We start from the raw sequence: 12,755 nt of genomic DNA, 5'->3' as shown, positions 1-12,755 counted from the left end.
AGAACTAAGCTGTACAATTCAGGTTTGCGCTTGTACCGCCACTTAACAGAAGCGACAGAAAAAAGTAGCAAGCAGTTATTTTACATATCTCTTTCCTGCTCAGGGAAAACAAATGATTAAATTTCTCAATATTTGCATTTTCTCCATCAGGGTACATCCCAAACCCGTCAAGTGAATGGCAGGGAGTGGAAATGCCTGTCGCATCCCTGCTTTTGGAAAAGATCAGAACCCAAGCTTCCTGATGGCACAGCCATACTGCAGTTTCTGTAGCAGATCTCAGGAAAGATGTTCCCCATGAGAGTTATTTATAGGACTATTTTCAGGTAAGTTCTGGAATAACAAATACAGCTTGTGTTTTATTTTTGCTCCTTCTTCCTCGTATCGAAGTTATGCATTTATCTATATGTTCATCTGTTTCTGTTTGTCTATAATTTTATGTGGTAGCATCTGTGAGTGGTAGTTTTGTATAACAACATGTATATATAAGTTAACTTAGCAGTTGGGTTTAAGGACTGTGTTCAGTAAGCAGAGGAGTCTTGGATGGCTGTTACTAGTTACCATGAATTGACTGCTACATAGCTGATATGGGAAGAGGCGTCTAGTTAAACAGTTTGTCTAGGTGTCAAAATTATTGTCCTCTTTTCTTGAGCTACTATAGAAAAGAAATCAAGCTCCTTTCGGTCTGGAAAAAAAAAAATCATCATACATACAACAGAATTATCTTTTGGCTCATGACTCCCCATCCCAAATGGCATTTGCTTGCTCCTCAACTTGCCTTTGTCCAGGCTCAGAAATATTTTTGGGAAGAACACGTGTAAATCTGTCCTCAGACAAAAGTGTAAATGTTAATGCTGCCACTGAGCTGGGAGTAAGATAGGTGACAATGTCCAAGATATTCAGGGGAAAATAATTAGAGAAAATGTTTTGGAATTGCTTATATATTGATTTTTAGCGCCAATATATTGTTGAAACTGAGCGGGAAGGAACGTGAATGTCCTAAGCATCAGTCTGAAGGCAGGACTGTAAGACTTCAAATGGTCTGTCTGAGGTACAGAGAGATTCAGAAAGAAGTGGAAATCCCCAAAATCTTTCTCTGAAAAAAACACACAAGGATAAGGTATTGCTAATCCAGCTTTCAGCCTATCTGACACTGCACAAATGAGATTTGGCACATCACTAGTAAAACTATAATGTAAGGCTTTGCACAAATTAATTTACAAATATGATTTACCCTTCTTGAATTACCTCCGCAAGGCTTAGGGGTTAGGCGTTGCTTCTTCCAAGCCACCGAACAAATTAATAGTAACATTGTTGTAGCTCAGGAGAATTTTCCTTTTTTTCAGTCCTGTTCTGCGTAACAGTGCTTACTCGTTAAATCTTGTTTTTGTTGTGCTGGGTTTCATTATGAGCAGGAAAGCTGTCACATCTGAAATGGATATTCCCACTGCCCCAGTTCCCAGTTATGCTTGCAAACATCTGATAAATCGATTTATCCCTCGCCTTGCCAGTCTCCTGCTATCTCATCAGTTCCCCACGTTGATCATATGTTGGTCCCAATAGCTACATCTGACTAGCCATCCTGAAATGATTACAAGTTTATTTAAGCAGACATGAAGAAGTACTGTTGGAATTCCTTATCACAGAGTCAAATCAATTGCTCCTGGTACTTCCCTTATCACAACATGGTGTGCAACCCATCACTAGAGAAAGTAACAACTTCTCTTAAGCTTGTTTCTGTAATTTACTCTCTTTTGAAAATCAATATGTAAGCATCTCTCAAACATATTTGTTTCATATATTAGACTACAGCTTTTACTGACTACACAAATATTTTTTGTCAAACTGAAGTACCACACCTTTAATTTTTACTGTTACCCAAAAGAGGGTTTAGTTCTTTTGAATAACAGGATATCTCCTGTATATGAATATGCTATAGTTGATTTATGCCAAGAAAACTTCTTGAGCCTACTTTTTTCCTACCTATAATTCTGCAAAGCATAAAAATCTTTGGTAGAGTCAGCAGCTATATACACTAAATTTTTACATCTAATGCATAATTGTGATGAATAGAGCTTGAAGATGACAAATTCCAGTTAATTGACTGTGTCTTTTCCTAAACATTTCCAGTTATCTTCTAAGATTAATAAGATGATGTTGGGGGAAAAAAGGTTTGTTTTTTCTTTCATTATTAGCAGTACTAAGCAATAGAACCATTTTTTATTTAATATTTTTCCTCATTTTCATTGTTACAGGGAAACATGCTTTAGAGCTTCTTATCTTGCTTTTAGGTGAATGTTTTCCTAAAAAACATTATTGTTAGAATTCAGTCCTGTGTTAAGCGCTTGTAAGAGAATAAGGCAAGTTCAGGAAAATTGTGATGGAAGTCATATAAGCAGACAGTACTGTACACTGGGCTAGATAACAGTTGAATAAAAGGATGCAGATAAAACAGATACTACTAAAACAGATACTCCTGTAACAGTGCACACCAGCAGGAGCAGGTTCCATCTCTCCCTATTGCGCGTCCCCACAAGCCTCAGAAAAAGCATGGGAAACATCAATGAGGACAGTTATACAGTTAGCCATCCATAATTTTGGGGGGCTGGATGTTTTCCGTTTGTTTTTTTTTTTTTTTTTTTATACTTTGTTTCCACAATAACTACAAACCCTTCGATCTTAGAGGTACAGCTAGCCAGGAAACTAAATCTTCACAACAGGGAGATTGTCACATTTTCAAAAGAAGTTGTTCTGATCTAGAGTTCTTCTTCATCTACTTCTTCTCCCAAAATACCTTGTAAATTAAAATTCAGGTTTGAAGACAGTTCAACCATTTAGGTATGAAAAAGTTTTGCAATTATAGCAAAGCTATACACATGTGCGATGTTTTGTACCATGTGCACCTGTAATAGCCATTGCAATAGATGAAGGGTTAATATTTCATCCTATATTGAAATAAACATGCTGCTATACAATGCTGACTTTTCAAATAAGGGCACTTCTTTTTGATTGAAGACAGCCAACTTGTTCAATTCTTCAAGTCTGTGTCCCAAGCATAGTGCCAAGGTAGGAGATGTAGATCTTCAGACTTGATTATTTTTAGCGATAATAACCTGTATATTCTTATCTACAGAACATCTTAAAACTTTGTGTGACACTTTCATGATGAAGACCATGAAGGCTTAATTGGGCTTACTTTTCTTATAGAAAAGCTAAAATACTACGCAGTCTGTCCAACTAAATGTTCATTGTTTCATTACTAATGTAATAATTAAATTTAAGGGACTTACTATTAAATACTAGCAAATTGTGTTAGCAAAAGCTGGTGGAAAGAAGAGTCAGAAACATATTCCACACCTGTTTCATACAGCTGAAAACACTCCTTCCGTACAGCAACTCACAGGTGAGGTTTCTGTCATTGCTTCCAGCAGGAGTTCCCCAGTTCCAGGCTTCACTGTGCATTTGGTGCCAGGCCAATCTGGACAGGGTCTGAGGATTCAGCATACACAGAGGCTTCCTGGGGTCAGGTCATCCAGATGATCCTAAATGCAGGATCCTAAATGCAGAGTATATGCTTTAAATTCTTTCCTGTATATTAGATCTGTATATTAGATATATTAGACCTTTTTTTTAATTCTTTCTCTTTTTTTTTTTTTTTTTTTTTCTTTTTTTCTTTTTTAATCTAGGAGGGATCCTGCTGTAGTACTTAACCCACATGAAGTGACGCTTAAAATCAGTCATGCTGGTCAAGGTGGAGTTGTGATGTGGGCATTTCATGGCCTTGTTTTACTATAATGTAATCTAAGGACTGGTCTATAACGTAATTACAAGTACTACAGACTGAAGGAGTGTGCTGGCATGGTTGAAAAGTTAGATCTACCTAAAGCAATCTAGAAGGGGGCTGGCCAGTACCCACATGCCAAATCTAACATTTGTGAGCCCAGCAGGTGCTATATGTTCAGTGTTGCTTCATAAGCAATACTAGTTGAAAAGATTTTAAGAAAGCCTAGGCAAATCGCTTAAAGAGCTGTTCTGCCTCTCTGATCCTCGTGCAACTGGCGATGCATTTTACACATTAATGGAGGAGGCCTGAGGCTGTTAATACGTCTTGGAGATGGAGAATTCATGTAAACAGGGAATTGCACAGAATGATACAGCGCAGGGTCTTGTGGGACTTCCACACTTTCAAATAATCTCATCGCATTATACTTTGGAAGGAAGTGCTAATTAAAAGTATAAAAGAGCGTATGTGGTATTGGTGAAGCCGTTATCCAAAGTTATATTGCTGCATCTGTTATGTACTGCAATTAGTCATAGTTTAATGAGAAAATAAGATATCTGAGGTATGCTCTTCTAAAACTACAACCCTATCCCTGCACTCCCTCCCCCCACCCAAGAAAAGCAGTCACAGCGCACCTGTAATGCATTAGGGGGAAAAGTATTTATAATTTCAGCAGGTGTATAACCTGCATGAGTACTCAGCTGTTGTAGTTTTGCTTTGATCCAGACACATCACTGAACTGCTTTGCAAGCTTTTAAAACTGGCAGCGACAATAGATAGAGTTTTTGGTGTGGAACTGAGGAAGATGGGATCAGATGTTATATATAGATGTTCTTTGTATGGCCCACATTAACATGTCTTTTCATATGACATACTGTCATAGGTACTTATCCTACTGGGATTTTTTTTTTTTCCAGTAAAATTGAAGAAAAAATATGAAAGATGCGTCTTGTGAACGTAATATTGTAATAATTGAACCTGCTGCAATGAAAAGTCAAATTACCGAAAATTTTTTAGATTTAAAAAAAAATAAATCTCCTTTATAATGGCCTTTTCTTTCCTACAATGTTTTATATGTCCATGATGTTAGCCTATCTGTTTTGTTAAATGCTAACAGCGCTAATAGCTATTATTACTCTGGTTTCACAGTGTAAGTTATAGGGTTTCTGTGTTCTCCCCTCGGTATATGTAAGTTTTAAATAAGTTAATAAAAATGTGAAGATAATTATCATAACTACAATGACAAATGTAGTCAGGCTTCATCCAGACTAAGATTTCATGTGTAACATTTCACACTGCTGCTATCTGCAGTTCAGAGCCATGATTAGACATGAGATCGATAAAGGACTCTTGGCCGTAAGCAGCATGCAGGAGTTCTTGCTGTTTCACTGTTACCAAAAATTGTTACAAGAAGTTATTAAAAAAACAATTAGTATTATTAGTGGTAAAATAATGTTAATATTAGGAAAAAGTAGAAATAAATATGGAGTATTTTTCTATGTTGGTTCTGTGACGTGTGGCCCAATTTGGAATTTAAACTATAACTTACAGTGGTGCAATGATTCTTAGTAGCACCCAAAATCAACACTCTCTGCTATTCTACCCACAGAAGTCACGGCAGTAGAAAGGGGGAGAAAAGCAACAGTGGTACAGGATTTTCTTAAGAGCTGTTTCACGGTATTGAAATATAAAAGGACTGCACATTTTGATAAAAGAAAAAATTACTTAAGCCTTGTAATTTATAATGATTTATGTTAGTGATGCTGGGTTTTTATTTTATTTTAATTGTTTAGTTACTCTATACTTACTGTGAGTTTGACATTTCTTGGTGCTTATATTTTCTTGTTGGATCCCCTCTTTCTGCGTGATCCTCTTTCCTTTATGAAATATTTTCTCTCCTGGGTAGAGAGACAGGCAGTTCTATCACGGAGGGGACCCAGGACCAGGGAAAAGAGGTGACCTCCCCAGAAAGTGTCTGAATTTTTCTGTATCCCAGTACCTTTTATTGCTAGGTCATCTTCCAGTTCCGTATGTATAAAATACATTGTAGAACTAAATAGATAGATGGGGAAGTTCCTATTTTGGTGTTATTAATGTAGGGTTTAGCACTTAAATACACCAGATAGCGTTTTCTTTTTCAGCTGCTATCGGAGGCTTACGGGATGCCGTTCATGAACAGTGTTTCAGAACGCTATACTCATAATTAGAGCTGGGTGAATTATTCATCCCAAACAATACTTACTATATGAATTTATGCTTCTCATTTCCTACAAAAGCAGTAGTTATTATTACTCTTATTGAATAGGACAGGGTGCTGCTTGCTTAGGGCTCTCTATTGCTGGGTTACTAGAGGCACCTATGAATTTTGTATCCAGAGTCATTTGTTTTCCCTCAGAGATGATGGGGGATGCTGTTCCCTCGGGAGCAGCACTGAGGATGACTCCTGATGCTCTGCCTGGTAACGGGAGTTGTTGGCTGAAGCAAAGGAGAGGTGGCTGAAGGTGTGACCTTTCCCTACGGGGATGTATCTTCTGTCAGAATAGTTCACAACCGGTCATTCATATGCTTTGCTGATTCACTGGTGCTATTTTGATCTGGGCCAACACGTCTTCATGAATATTATTCATTGTGATCTTAGCACCTCCTTTTGAGGTAAGCAAAGCTTTTTTTGGCTCTGGCTTCCAGAGTGTTTGTAAAATGACCTGACTCGAGCTGGAGATGTTAATGTGGCCTGGCAGCTTGTCTGCTGCGTCCCACGGGGTGGGTAACTGCCTTTCTGTGGATCATCTGGCTTGTACACATCGTTGGTTACTGGGCTATGGCATGCATCGTGCTTTGCCCCCGGTGGGCAGCTCCATCCCATCTAGTTGCTTGCTCCCCCTCAGGTGGGATGAGGGAGAGAATCGGAAAGATGGAAGTGAGAAAAATCATGAGCTTAGATCAAGACAGTTTAATAAGTAAAGCAAAAGCTGGGTACACAAGAAAAGCAAAATAAGGAATTAGTTCCCTGCTTCCCATCAGCAGGCAGGTGTCCAGCCATCCCCAGGAAAGCAGGGCTCCAGCACGCCTATCGGTGATTTGAGTTGGCAAATGCCATAACCCTGAATGTCCTTCTTTCTTCTTTCTTCCCCAGCTTTATACGCTGAGCATGATGCTGTGTGGGCTGGGATCCCCCTTGGGCCAGCTGGGAGCAGCTGTCCCGGCTGTGCCCCCTCCCAGCCCCTCGTGCCCCCCAGCCCGCTGGCTGCTGGGGTGGGGTGAGGGGCAGAGAAGGCCCTGGCGCTGTATAAGCAATAACTGAAACATGTTATCAACACTGTTTTAGTTAGGAATCAAAAACATAGCCCTGTATGGCCTACTTTGAAGAGAATTAACTCCATCCCAGCCACAACCAGTACAGCATGTTACCTCCTGTGTAGGTGTTTAATCACGTGTCTAAGTCTTTGAGCCACCAAGTACTTCTGTGACCGCATGGGAGAAGGGCTGCTGTGAGAAGGAGCCCAGCATGTACAGCAGCGAGATGCTGTTGCCTCTTCTGATGGGCCCCAGCAGGGTCCTTGACCAGCCAGGTGAGGTGGCTGCTGCAGGGCTGCACCAGCCCTCTCTGTAAGCAGCATCTGTGCTGTTCACAGAAAACATTCTTCTCTAATTCTTGTTTTGCTCAGTAACGGTCATTTCTAATGCTGTGGGATTAAAGAAGTAATTTGGTATTGGCTTTGCTTCTTTTTGGAATGGCAAGTATTTTAAATACGAGAAAATTTTTGCAATGGTCCTATGGTGGTGGTCTGAAAGTTACTCTGGCACTCGACCTGTGAAACTCAAGCTCTCTCTCAGATATAAGGAAAATGAGTTTTCCTTAAAGAAAGGATTAAAAGTTCCCAGTTATCATGTTTGCAGATCTAAGTTTACAGTAAGAGAACTATACAATCTAAATAGCTGGAATGCAAAAAAGTATTGCAAAGAAAATAGAAAGATTAGAGTCTTTGAGAAAGTTATTATATTGCAGGCGTGGACTGTATCACGGTATTTGTGAAAGTATTTTTTTCTTGCAACTGTCTTCACAGAATGTCACAAAACAGGTATGAAATGGTTTTGGGTGTTAGCTAATGATGATTATTCCCCAATTTTTATTTTTTTTAAAATTCCTGGTTTCAAATGCATTTATGTGTAATAGCTATGTGGCTATGTGAGTCTGGGGAGTTGTACATCTTTTCTAATCATCCATTTCTGGCATCCAGAATACCAAATGCCAATAATAAACAAGCAATCTGGTGGTTTCATCTATGTATACATTTTGCTTTATTCAAACATACAAATTTTTGTAGCAATTATTTTCTATTAAATTTAAAGATTTGGAATTTTTTTGGTCCTGTTTTTGTTGTTTTGTTTTTTCTTTTAATTTACCTTATCATTGCTTGACCTAGGAAAGACCAAAGACGTTAAATGAAGGGTGAAGAGATGCTTAACAGAAAAAAATACATATAAAGACAAATGTATCTGATTGTTTACAGGACTGCTATACTCCTGATATTTTGTGTAAGGCTGATAAAAAAAAATATTGATTGCCAGCAAAGAAGGGAAAATAATGCCATGCTTAAAATTTGTATTTTCTAGGAGTGGGATCCATTTCATACCATCAAAAAGATAAGATTATTTGTGTTGTGGATTAACCCTAGCCAGCAACTAAGTATCATGCAGCTGCTTGCTCACGCCTTCACGGTGGGATGGGGAGAGTTGGGAAAAGGTAAAGTCTGTGGGTTGGGTTAAGAACAGCTTAATAATTTAAATTAAATAATACTAACAGCAGCAGCAATAATAGTTGTAATGAATAGGAGAGGGAGAGAGAGTGGAATAAAATCCAAGGGGGAAAAAACCAACCCAAAACCCAAGTGATGCACACTACAGTTTTTACCACCTGCTGACTGATGCCCAGCCAGCAGTGATGGACCCCTCCTGGCCATCACCCCCAGTTTATACACTGAGCATGACGTTCCATGGTGGGAATATCTCTTTGGCCAGTTTGGGTCAGCTGTCCTGGCTGTGTCCCCTCCCGACTTCTTGTACCCCTGCTCTCTGGCAAAACTGGGAAACATAAAAGTCCTTGGTTTAGAGTAAGCCCCACTTAGCAACAACTAAACCATCAGCTTGTTAACAACATTGTTCTCGTACTAGATCCAAACCACAATGCTGCACCATCTATAAGAACAAAAATAACTCTGTCCCAGCTGAAACCAGGACAAATTGTCACCCATGTGATGCACAAAATTCATATTGACCCAGAAGGTTTGTGTACCATTTAAGATTTACTTAAGCTCTTCCTAATAAGGGTTTTATAACCTGCCTCTTCTAAACCATAGCATCTCTGGAGATGTTACGGGATGAATGTGTGGTACATATTCTCCCAGAGACTGGACAAATTTTGTACCTGAAGAGAATTTCACCTCTGTCTGTGAGCCACCACAGTTACCGTAGTATGTTGTCTGCATTCTCTAGCCAAATTTGTACTTACAGTTACCATTTCTTGCAAGAAATACAGATAATCAGGAAAAAAAAAATTAGAAAGGAATGGCGTGAATTCTGAGGGCCAGGATGTGGAATAAAATTTTTCCCTTTACAGAAGATCAAGTGATTTTCAAAAACCTGAAAGCTCAGGAGAAAAGCGGTTTCTGTCCATTTTGGTGGAAGACTGCATGTTGAGTTACAAGGGGGTATTTGGCCAACTTTCTACAAAAGACCGTAATTCCCGTTCACCTGGTTAAGTACCAAAAGTTAAAGCTGCAGAATTACAAAACGAAGGTTTGTTTCTTGTTTCATTTATGGAGACAAGAGACAGAGCTGCAATACAAGAGACCTGAATTTTACTCCTGGTTTCTTCCCCTGACGTACCACTGAAAAACCTTGTGTGACCTCTTTCTCCACTTACTACTTCTGTCTTATTAATATCCAGGAAAATTACATCTCCTACTGTATTTGATGTAATACTGTCTAACAAAGAGGTTTGAATTTCAGCTGATGCCTCTACACGTTAATATAAATTATAAAGAAAACAATTATAAGCCCAAAATCACAAAATCATCCATCCTCTGGTTCGCAATGGCTCTGGAGCACAGGTTTCTCCAAGGGTTTGGTAGAGCTGGAAGCTGACACAAAGGAAGTAAATTGTGGGAAGGATGGGAGGAAAATGATGTAATGGAAGTAGGGCTCAAGGGCTTCATAGCCCTGCAGGTGTTTCAAATGAGGTAGAATATTTCAGCAAATAAGCCTCTCTGGCCACATCACTGCTAACATTCCTGTAATAGGTGTAGGACGATATGTTTCTACTTACGTTAAGTTTTGGGTGTGCATGTGTTTCTTGGATTTGTTTTTTGTTTGGTTGGCTGGTTTTGGGTTTTTGTGTGTTTTGTGGTTGTTTATATATATCTATACAATTAAAGCAATGCCTCAGTGTCTCTACCTAGACTCTGTGAAGTTAACAAAATCCTTCACGTGTCAGAATGCAAGTAAAATCACCTATCTTCTGAATTCCTCTTCTACAGATATCCTTTCTCTCCATTTATCTCCTTCCTCTGCCTTAAGAAAAAATCCTCTCAAGTGCTAAGGAACCTATATTTCCTCTGAAATGAAAGATTTTCCTTGGTTCTTTCTCTTGGCTTTCCTTGTTAAACTATTTCAAATATTTAATTTTTATTTTAAAATGAGGAATAAGAAATGGAGATGATGTGACCTAGTTTTCTTCTCATTATTATAAGATATTTTCAGTGATTCTTAAGAGGATTTCCTGAAACACCCTTTCCAATATTCCTCTTTCCTTCCCAGGATCTCCTTTTTTAATATTTATGAAGAACCTGAAGCTGACCTGAGTTTTAGATATGTCACTTTATAAGGTGATACAAACTCAGTGCGAGCAAATGTATATGCTCAGAAGCCAGAAACAGACTCTGTGTGTGGGAGGGTTAAACAAGCATTTGAGACGCAGTAAAAGCTTGCTTTGCTAGGAAGACAAAAAAATAGATATTGTGAAGTAGAGTACTTAAAGTTCAGCGTTTTTTCCCTGTTAGTGTCATCTTGTACCACAGAGCTTGTGGTAGCTATAGATGAGAGCAGACTTTGAAGCAGGGTAACCTATATACAGCAGGCATGTTTTATTTTGGAGGTAGTACTCCATTTAGACCTGGGGGTGAGGTTAATTGCAGTGCATACAGCAAAACCAGGTGTCTGGTGTTTTCTGATGCTCCCTTACCATCTTGGAATTTTACTGAAATAAGTCTGACTTAATTTATTTTTCTTTTTTTAGTGGAAATTGGAGTTTTAAATAAAGTTTGTAAAAACACATTTACCATTTTAACTAATGAAGTCTAACTAGTGAAGTCTAGTGACTTCAACCATCTCTTAGCTAAAGCCAGGCATCCACCTTGGAGTACACCTTTATCCACGGGAAGATCAGACTGGTCCCGGAGACAGATGTTTCACTTGTTTTTCACAGGGATTTTATTTTTTTAGGATCTAAATCTTAAAGTGCTGAAGTTATCTGCAAAATAGGGAACTGTGGTACCATTTACAAATGCTATGATCATCATCACCTGAATGTTTTTTTTATTTCTTTTAAGTTTATTAAAATCTTAATTATGATATCATAAATTGCCTTAGCTGAATCTAAGTGACAAGTTCTAAAAGGAGTGAGAGAGATGAACCTCTTAGTTTGTTTCATCTTTCATGGTAACAAGTACAGTAACATTTAAGTGACTGACATTTTCAAGTTCCACTGAAGACCTGCACTTTTTTTTTTTTTTAACAATAGTTCCTTTATTAAAGACCCAAAATGTCACCATTCTCTTTTTCACTTCTTCCCCTTCCCTCTTGCCTTTATCTGCCACAAAGCTCATTCTTCCTCCAGTCCCTGTGCTTTCCTCTCCAGCCCTCCCTTTCCTTCCGTGCCCACAACCTCTTATCCTTCGCAATGGCGAGGTCCTGCTTTGCCCCTGGGCAGTTCCTGGGGGATGCCAATGTCAACCCACCTCGGTATAACGCCCAGCACTACCTGCCGGGGTCAGCTGTACATAGAGAGTCTCATTGCTAACAAGCAGGTTTGCTGCCTGCAGAGCAGCAAGTGGCTGTATCCACCCTCTGGAGAAGGGGTCCGCAGGGGACAGGCCCTGACTGGTGGGTGGCAGAGGGGTCCCCTTGCAGGGAGTCGTTTGCCTGGGGAAATTTTTGGGGAAGATCCTAGAAATTCAGTAGGTCTACTGGCAGCTGCTGTGCAAGGTAGTTCTTGTAGCTGCTTTTGAATTATAGGGGACTATTTCTGACAAAATGAGGATGTTTGGGAGTTCAGTCTTAAATATAGGTCTCTCCTCTGGAGAAGATAGTTTTTCATAACAAGAGTTGGAACAAAGACAAAGTAAGAACTTTGAAGGAGGAATTTCTTGCAAAATGTTTCTCCTTTCTTGAATTTATGTGGCAGGACAAAGCCCTAAAGACTGTATAGAACCTGGATCTGAAAAAAGCTAGAAGTCACCTTAGCAGAAGGCAGCCAATGTTTCTGATAAAACGTACAATTTGTATTTCACTTGATTTTTCTTCTTCACAGGAACATTAATGAAAGGATCGTATTTGCTGACTAAGTTAGAGTGTGGCACTGTAAATAATTAGCTTAGCATTGCCTTGGGAGGTTTGCTTTAAAATGCAAGCAAAACAAACATGATGTAAAGATTTCATTCCTCTCCTAGAGCTTCCCCACCAGTCAGTGTTTCAGCCAGAGAAAGCCTGTTTCCTGCAGACCTGGTACTTACATCAGGAATGAGACGTGCTGACACACAGAACACCTCTCCAGAGAGTGCCAAGCTCTGTTTGTAAGCCAGCAGCATTTTGGGCTTGCTTCTCCCCCCCACCCCCCTGCATCCCCTTCCCCTTTAAACACAAGTCCTGAAATTTACTGTATTATTGAGGCAAATCTGAGAGATGATATACGTGTTGACAC

At 39.2% G+C, this 12,755-nt stretch overlaps 1 long non-coding RNA gene across 1 annotated transcript in view; it reads left to right on the top strand.

Annotated features, from left to right (window-relative positions):
* Positions 1-12,755, top strand: part of LOC308059530 — a 107,187-nt gene that overhangs the window by 73,567 nt on the left and 20,865 nt on the right. Inside the window, exon 2 of the long non-coding RNA XR_013926281.1 lies at positions 151-12,755. This exon is cut by the window's right edge and continues 20,865 nt beyond it. This is a non-coding gene — a long non-coding RNA (uncharacterized lncRNA). The remainder of the gene's footprint in view (positions 1-150) is intronic.

The sequence above is a fragment of the Falco punctatus genome (genome assembly GCF_963210335.1).
Source record: "Falco punctatus genome assembly, chromosome: 2".
Lineage (NCBI taxonomy): Eukaryota > Metazoa > Chordata > Aves > Falconiformes > Falconidae > Falco > Falco punctatus.
This window is presented reverse-complemented; position numbering and strand designations above follow the sequence as displayed.